Source organism: Kogia breviceps, chromosome 2 (assembly GCF_026419965.1).
Source record: "Kogia breviceps isolate mKogBre1 chromosome 2, mKogBre1 haplotype 1, whole genome shotgun sequence".
Taxonomy (NCBI): Eukaryota; Metazoa; Chordata; class Mammalia; order Artiodactyla; family Physeteridae; genus Kogia; species Kogia breviceps.
This window is the reverse complement of record NC_081311.1, coordinates 94,706,797-94,715,400: the sequence shown is the minus strand read 5'-3', so window position 1 is coordinate 94,715,400 and position 8,604 is coordinate 94,706,797.

The window sequence follows — 8,604 nt, the reverse complement described above, 5'->3', positions numbered from 1 at the left end:
TGATGACATCATATTGTAGTCTTTGTAAGGAAAAAATGCAATAATGCAGAGCATACTGAGTTCCCATTATGTTCCTGGCACTGCAGTGCGTGAAAGGTTCTCAATCAACACAAGCCCTTCCCCTTCTGCTGTGTTCAAGGAGGCTTCCTGAGTCAAGCAACTCTTTCTTTTTGTAAACACTACACCACTATAATCAGCAATTTTTATAGTAGGAGCTTCATACAGGCTGATGGTTGGAGTGAAAGATTGCTCAATACCTAGAAGGATCATAGTTTTGAAGAATTTTTTTTTTTTTTAGTTCAGGGGAACGAGAAGGGGGATCAAGCCAATAAAATGTAAATGTCATGGGAAACACACAGAAGGTGGGAGACGTCTTGTGAAGGGTGAAGTATGATAGTGAGCGTGCTCTCTGGATAGACCAGAAAAACAATGCTTCTCCTCTGGTTCATCTCTGCAAGGTGGCAAAACTGTAAAAATGTGCATTATTTCCTGGCAAATCACGATGGAAATGCTGTGGATTTGTGCATGAGGACTTAATGGATTCATCATGGTTTATTCCATTACAATAAACACCAAAGAGAGTAATAATGGTACACCATTTATTCTGTAGTATCGTCAATATTTTTATATGGTAGACGGAATCTCCACAGGCTTGCTAATGGTATATAGGCCATAAAACCTTTGCACAATAATGTTTAACTGTATCTGAAACAGTGAAGTCTTCTGGAAGTTGCATAAGTGGTCTGATTCTTAAATCTCTAGGAGAATAACAGAAATGCAACCAAAGGCCTCTGGGAATTTCTTTTTCAGAACAGATGACCGTCGATCAGCAAATACTTGTTGTTTGTGTACAATTTATAAGGCTTTGTCCTGGTCTTGTATGAGTATGTGTATATGAGTGGGCATGATTACATCAGGTACTTCAATTTAACAAGTCAGACACAAAGTCAATGTATGCAAAATGCCGAAATCCTAACTGAACTTCCTTGTTAGGCTCTATTTTGTTTTACTATAAATGGAACTCTAAACAAACTTATTTTTTAGTTAACTCCTAAAAAACAAGTATTAATAAATTGAAAATGAATAGATTAGAAATGTTAAAGTGTTTTCGATGATGAATCTGGAATGAAAAATGTTTTATAACATTGAAGGGACTGTCTCTCTTTTTCTCTCTCCCTCCCTCTCCTGGTTTCATTCTTCCTCCTTCTCTCTTCTCTCTTGTCTTCACTTTTTCCTTTCCCCAAGTTCTTGATATGCTTTTCTCCTTGTCAAATGAATAGCTGTATCATAAAATACAGCAGCTCTTAAGCAGAAAGGAATTTCAGGATGTCACCACATCTGAGCCCATAGTTTCAGATCCAGTTGTCCCTGAAAGACCCTTAGATAATTGTTTTTCTAGTTGTTAGACCTAACTGCCTCATTCTCAGCATAAGCAATAATGAGGGAAGGTAAATTTCTATAGGGGAGAATGCCTACAAAAATAACCTTGCTTTAGGTTATATGGTAAGGCCCATCCCTGGAATTACAGAGGAAGATTCAATGCCAACTGTTCATGCATATATGAAGCGATCGGCACATATAATAGTTTCATGATTCCACAGCCTTGGGTATAACACATGGAGTGATTTATCTCATTATAAACCATGATAAACCAAACAAACCTCTGTTTGTATTTCTTCCCAACTGCAAGAATAGTGATCATTGGGAAAAGTTGAATGTTTTATCCATTTCAGCATACTCAGAGTAACGCAATGTAGAATATGATTCAAATTGAGTAGTTTCCATGTAAAAACGAAACATACTATCCCATGTCTAATACGTTAAACCATGCCCGTGTCAAAGGAAACATTCTGCTGTGAGTAATGAGCAAGAATTTTCAGAGAACTTGGCTGAGGCTATGGGTAAAAACTTAAAATAAAGAGCTGCAAGTTTCCTTTCGGACCGTGGAACTCTTGAAGTTTTCCATTAAAATGAGTCCAAGTGGAACCTGTCAGAGTAGCAATGGAGCATTTAAATCAGGAAAATGGTGAACAGTTGTGAATATACAGTGGGTTTTTAAGCATCGGAAACAGGAATTCCTTTTGCCATGCAATAGCAGAACATTCTGTTATTTTTGTAAATGCATTGATCAACTCTATCGGGACAGAAGGATATTGGCACTGAAGATGGATCAGGGTTATTTCAACCTAGGAAAAAATATCAAAAGGTGGTTTCTATTAAAGTTGCTGCAGGGAAATTTCCAGTGATCCAAACTACTTTGGCCTGAGTACCCACCAATCCCAGTTACCTTGGTAGGACTCACAAACACCAAAGATGGGAGAGCAGCAAAGTCAGCCTGGAAATTAACATTGACCCTCTGCTCAATATTTGTAGTAACCTAAATGGGAGAAGAATTTTAAAAAGAATAGATACATGTATATGTATAACTGAATCACTTTGCTGCACACCTGAAACTAACACAACATTGTTAATCAACTATGCTCCAATATAAAATAAAAATTTAAAAATAAAAGAAAATGATTGCTTTAAAAAATAAAAAAATAAAAATGTGTAGCTTAGTGGTAATGTCCATATATTCTTAAAAATGTTTTAATTAATTAATTAACTTTTATTTTATTTATTATTATTTTTTTAATTTACTTTTTTTTGTGGTACACGGGCTTCTCACTGTTGTGGAGCACAGGCTCCGAACGCGCAGGCTCAGTGGCCATGGCTCACAGGCCCAGCCGCTCCGTGGCATGTGGGATCCTCCCGGACCGGGGCACAAACCCGTGTCCCCTGCATCAGCAGGCAGACTCTCAACCACTGCACCACCAGGGAAGCCCTATTTTATTTTTTATTGAAATACAATTGATTTACAATATTGTGTTCATTTCTGGAAATTTTAAATTTATTTTTATTATTATTATTTTTTTAGATGATAGTGGCTACAAGCCTATATTATAACCTAAAAGGAGCATGTTACACTCCCATGATATTAGACTTCTGTAATGAAGAAAGATAAATTGGTCAGGGAAGGGAGATATTTTGCTTTCAAAGCGTGGGGGTCGCATGGCAGTCAAATGAGCACAGGCTTTGAAGTTGGCCAGGGCAACTTCAAGCTTCCCTGCCTCCTGAGGGGAGGCAAATCATTTAGCCTTCCTGAGATGCAGTTTCCCTTTCTGTCAAAGGACATGCTAATCCCAGTGGTTAGACATAATGTAGGAAAGCATGGGACATAGGTAATCAATACGTGTGTTATAATTGAGAAAGTGTCTGGTGAATGCATAGTACCAACTAAATTGCAGGGGCAGTCGGAACTGCGTAAGATGCTAATGTGAGACCATTTATGTGCAATTGACTTGATCATTTAAATAATACTTACCAATAAATAGAGACTTTTCCCACAGCAAGTAACTTCATAAGGCAAAGCTTAACCAGATTCCATCTGCAGGTATTTGAAAATATTTCTTAATTCTGAGCGCTCTGGCACCTGGTTAGGACAGGGAAGTGGTGGAGTGCTGGAGCCCAGCTTCTTGGCTTCCAATCTTTTTCAGGTTCTCTTCCCTTATCGGTCATTACAGAATATTGAGTAGAGTTCCCTGTGCCGTAGAGTGGGTCCTCGATGATTACTGATTTTGTTTATAGTAGTGTGTATATATTCATCCCAACCTCTTAATTTATCCTCCCTTCCTGCTTCCCCTTTGGTAACCATAAGTTTGTTTTTATACAGAATAGTTTGTGTCTCTTAATTCCATATCTCTATCTTGGCCTTCCCCCCCTTCTCTTTCCCCAAAAGTAACCACTAGTTTGTTTTCTATATTTGTGAGTGTGTTTCTGTTTTGTTATATACATTTGTTTGTTGTATTTTTTAGATTCCACATACAAGTGGTAACATACAGTGTTTTTCTTTCTTTGCTGACTTATTTTGCTAAGCATAATACTCTCTAGGTCCATCCACATTAATACAAATGGCAGAATTTCATTTTTTTTCTTTAACATCTTTATTGGAGTATAATTGCTTTACAGTGGTGTGTTAGTTTCTGCTGTATAACAAAATGAATCAGTTATACATATATACATGTTCCCATATCTCTTCCCTCTTGCATCTCCCTCCCTCCCACCCTCCCTATCCCACCCCTCTAGGTGGTCACAAACCACTGAGCTGATCTCCCTGTGCTATGCGGCTGCTTTATTCATTTATATGGCTAACATTCCATTGTATGTATATATACCACAAATACTTTCTCCATTAATCTGCTGATGGACACTTGGGTTGCTTTCTTATCTTGGCTGTGGTAAATAATTCTGCTATGAACATTGGGGTGTATGTATTTTTTGAGTTATTATCTATTTGCATGATTAGTTTCTAAATTTTTATAGTGTTATCAGAGAGCTCAGTGAATGTAGGCTAATTGTACGGTATAGTGATGTCTTCTTTGTGGCAAAATATATGGTCAAATAAAAATAACATTTCCTGGACATCTAGTTTCATGATGTAGAGTTTGATACAGCTATTAGACATAACATGTTAACCAGGTAATTCAGATCTATAACAGTCTACTTTATTGTTTTCTACCTTTTCTTATGGCCAGAGAACAATGAGTAAAAGCATCGTATGGTTCTATGTTTCCATTTGTCTCCCTCATTGTTGTTGCTTCGTAAATGTTTATGTGTTCTGTGTGAAGATTTATGACAGACCTTCTTGTGGATGAGGGCTTCTGTCACTAGTAAGTTCACTTCTCGGCTTCACTTACTGTTTTATGCTTTTCATTTAATGAAGACTAATATTCATTGACGAGTCCTGATTTCTTTTTGTTTCCATCTGCTTTTATGTTTTTACCCATCATTTTTCTTTAAAAATTTCTGAGTCTTTTGTTTGTGTCTTTTGTTTACAGCATGTGGATGGATTTCATGTTTTACACAATCTAAGAAATATTTTAAAAGGTGAGTTCATCTCATTAACATTTATTGATATGACAGTTGTATTTGATGTGTTCATTTTTGTTTAACCTAGATTTTCAGTTTGTTTTCTACCTTTTGGTACATATTTTGTGTTTACTTTGCTTTGTGCATGTTTTCTTTCTGAGAACCTGGAAAGTTTATGCTCTGTTTTCAGTTTTTGTTAATATATATTATGGTATTGTTTGTGTTCTTTTGTTATTGTTTTTTCATAACTTTTAATAATATACTTAACCTTGAGTTCCTTGATTTATGAGACTCTGGTAGCATCTATTGTTATCCCCCTGTGAAAGATGAAATAATTAGTGCAGATATAATTCCTTTCACTGCCTTTTGCTTCTTTGACCTCTGACTTTTGACTTTTTCTTTTCTACTTTCAAGAGGAAACCCATCCCCACCTCTCACCTTCCAACCTCTGCCTGTACCCCTAGTACCATGACCTGACCATAATGCCATACAGGATTATCTTCATAGAATAAACAGTGTGTGTAAACTTCCATTTCTTGATCTTCCGTATTAAACAGTACCCATTGAGTCTCTGGTATGAAAAAAGAGCTAATCAAAAACTAAACGTCCTCTAATTTTCTTCCAAAAGCTGCACCAGTATGGGTACTTTTACTGTTGTTACTTCACTGACTTGTTATTCTTAGTTTTCATATACTGTAGGTTAGGGTTATAGCTGCTTTAGGGGAGCTATTTGGGGAGCATGTATACTTGTATATGTGTATTATGTCAGTATAAAAATCATAAAATTATGCAAGTATAAAGCTTTACATTGTTTTATATTCTATAAATATATTTTACATTTTACATATTATATTTTATATCATATAATATTATATATTATATAAGCCATTTTCTATTTTTTAGATTGTGGTAATATATGCATAACATAAATTTTACCATTTTAAAATGTACAATTTAGTGACATTAATGCATTCATAATTTTGTTCAATCCTTACCACTATGTAGTTCCAGAAGATTCCCCAAAATAAACTCTCTCATCCATTAGGCAGTCACTCCTCATTCTTCTCTTCTTCCAACCCCTGGTAACCACTAATCTGCTTTTTGTCTCTAGTGATTTGCTTATTCTGGACATTTCACATAAATGCAATCACACAAAGTGTGGCCTTTTGTGTGTCTCCTTTCACTTAGCACATGACCTAGTGATTCTACTTCTAGTTATATACACAGGTGTTCAAACAAAACCTGTACACAAATGTTCATATCAGCATTATTCACAATAGCCAAAGGGTGAAAACAACCTAAATTTCCATCAACTGCTAAAGGGACAAACAAAATGTGATATATCCATATGATGGAATATTATTCAGCCATAAAAGGAAATGAAATACAGATACATGTTGCAAAACAGATGAACCTTGAAAACCATTATAGGTTATTTATAATGTTATTACAAATTATTTGCATATTAATAGAAGTTGTATATCTCTATCTGGGAGACTTTGGCTTCTGTGTCCCAAAACCCTAAAGCATTAGAGAAAATGATCTAGAAAGGCAGGCAATGTGCCCCTCACTGTCACACCCTCTCTCCAGACTAGAAACCATTTCCTCAAGAGCTGGGAGTTGATGAGGCTGAGGGTAGTGGATGAGAGTCAAGAGTTTGTGCAACCCAGGGAAGGGATTCTGTGCCTGCCCCCTTGCCTTGTTCCTTGTCCCGGGCAGACAGAAGACCCAGAGAGCTCTGGAGGAAGCAAGAGCAGAGGAGATGTACATCTCTCACAGAGAATGGAGGAAAGTGGCTGCCTGCAGAGAGGGGGTGCTGCACGGCACCCGGTGCATCTCAGCCAGAGCCAGCCTGGCCACAACTCCTAGGCCCCATTGTACCCAGAAACAGCAATGTGATGGCCATGCCCTTAGGTCTCACCTGAGAGTATCAGAGAGAACCAGGAGAGAGTGAGCGAATGGGCCCTGGGACCAACTTGTAGCAACCTGTGTGTACAGATGGCTGAGCATCTTTGGGGCACGGACACAGCATTCTCTCTGTGGACATGTAAATCTATTCTGTTATAGCTGGCTCCCCACTGCTTTCCCTGCTTCCTTGATAAACAACAGGATACAAACACATCTCCTTGGTATTACACAAATCTCTGGAACTTGGACATGGCCTTGGGGGGAGACTGAGTGAGACCAAAATCAGCTGAGATGAATTTTCCACCATTTCATTGGGTGGAGTTTTAATTATTAGAGAAAAATAAAAAGAAGGATCACTTCTTTTTGATACCTAGGTTTTTGTAATTATACTTAACCTCTTTATAAAAGTGTCAACAGGGTTTCTTTCTTCAATTTCCAATTTCAGTTTTTGTTGTTGTTGTTTTCTGTTGCTTTCAGAGAGGAAGTTGAAATAGAAATGCTTTATTCCAGCTTATTTAATTGGAAGCTCCACATGAACTATTTTAAAAACATTTGGATTAAAAAGTATATAGATAGATAGATAGATAGATAAACTGAATCACTTTGCTGTACACCTGAAACTAATACAACATTGTAAATTAACTATACTTCAATTAATAAAGAGAGAATAAAATAAAATATGATAGGGCTTCCCTGGTGGCGCAGTGGTTGAGAATCCGCCTGCTGATGCAGGGGACATGGGTTCGTACCCCGGCCCGGAAAGATCCCACGTGCCGCGGAGCGGCTGGGCCCGCGAGCCATGGCCGCTGCGCCTGCGCGTCCGGGGCCTGAGCTCCGCAACGGGAGAGGCCACAACAGTGAGAGGCCCGCGTACCACAAAAAGAAAAAATAAAATAAAAAATAAATAAATAAAGTAAAATATGATAAAATGAATCCATATAAAAGCTTTTTGGTAAAAATAAAGAAAAAGTAATATTGCTAAGGTCAAGTTCTTGGATTGTCTAAAGGGTCTTATTTGATTTTTCTAAAGTTTTCCAGCAGACAAAGTTTATTTGGGAAGAGACAATTCTCTGCATAGGTAAGGACTCATCATGTGTGGTTTGCAAGTGGAAAAGAAGGAAGCCAACACCAGGAAAGATGTCCTCCCTCACTGCCTTGTATCTAGTTGTCCTAGGTTGTCTTGAGCCCATGGTTGAAGAACTGTATCAGTTGAAGGTATATGCTGTTTTGAAGAAGAGCTCTCCAAAATATCTTAATGAAAACTAAACATGCAAACTCAGAGAAGATACATGCAGGGATTATGAAAGCTTAACTAGAGAAACCCAAATGAGAATGAATACATTGACTTCAAAGAAGCAACCCCAAAGAAGTTGTGCTATATTTGAAGACAAGATGCCCATCCAGGGTCCATGCTGGGCAAACTTGCATGATCTGGAGGGACAGAGTCAGTTAGGGTGCAGGCCAATTGATGAGGTCCTTATCATCAAGTCTGAACAAAATGAAACAAAGGCAGTCATTCAGTTGGGCAAACCAGCGGTTTTTCGAGCTGAGTCTGCAATCTGTTTTGGAGATTGGCTCATCATTAGGAGGTTACACAGTGGAGTAACATGACCATCCCCTCTCCAGCTGTTTGTTATTGTTTAGACACCCTTTATGTTAGATGTAAAATTACCTGACAAGGTAAAATGAAATGATGTTATCTTTTTGATAAACATGTAATGGCCATGCTGGTTTCAGCCACAGTGATTGAGCAGCTCATGTCTGTGATCCAGAGAAATCATTAGAAAT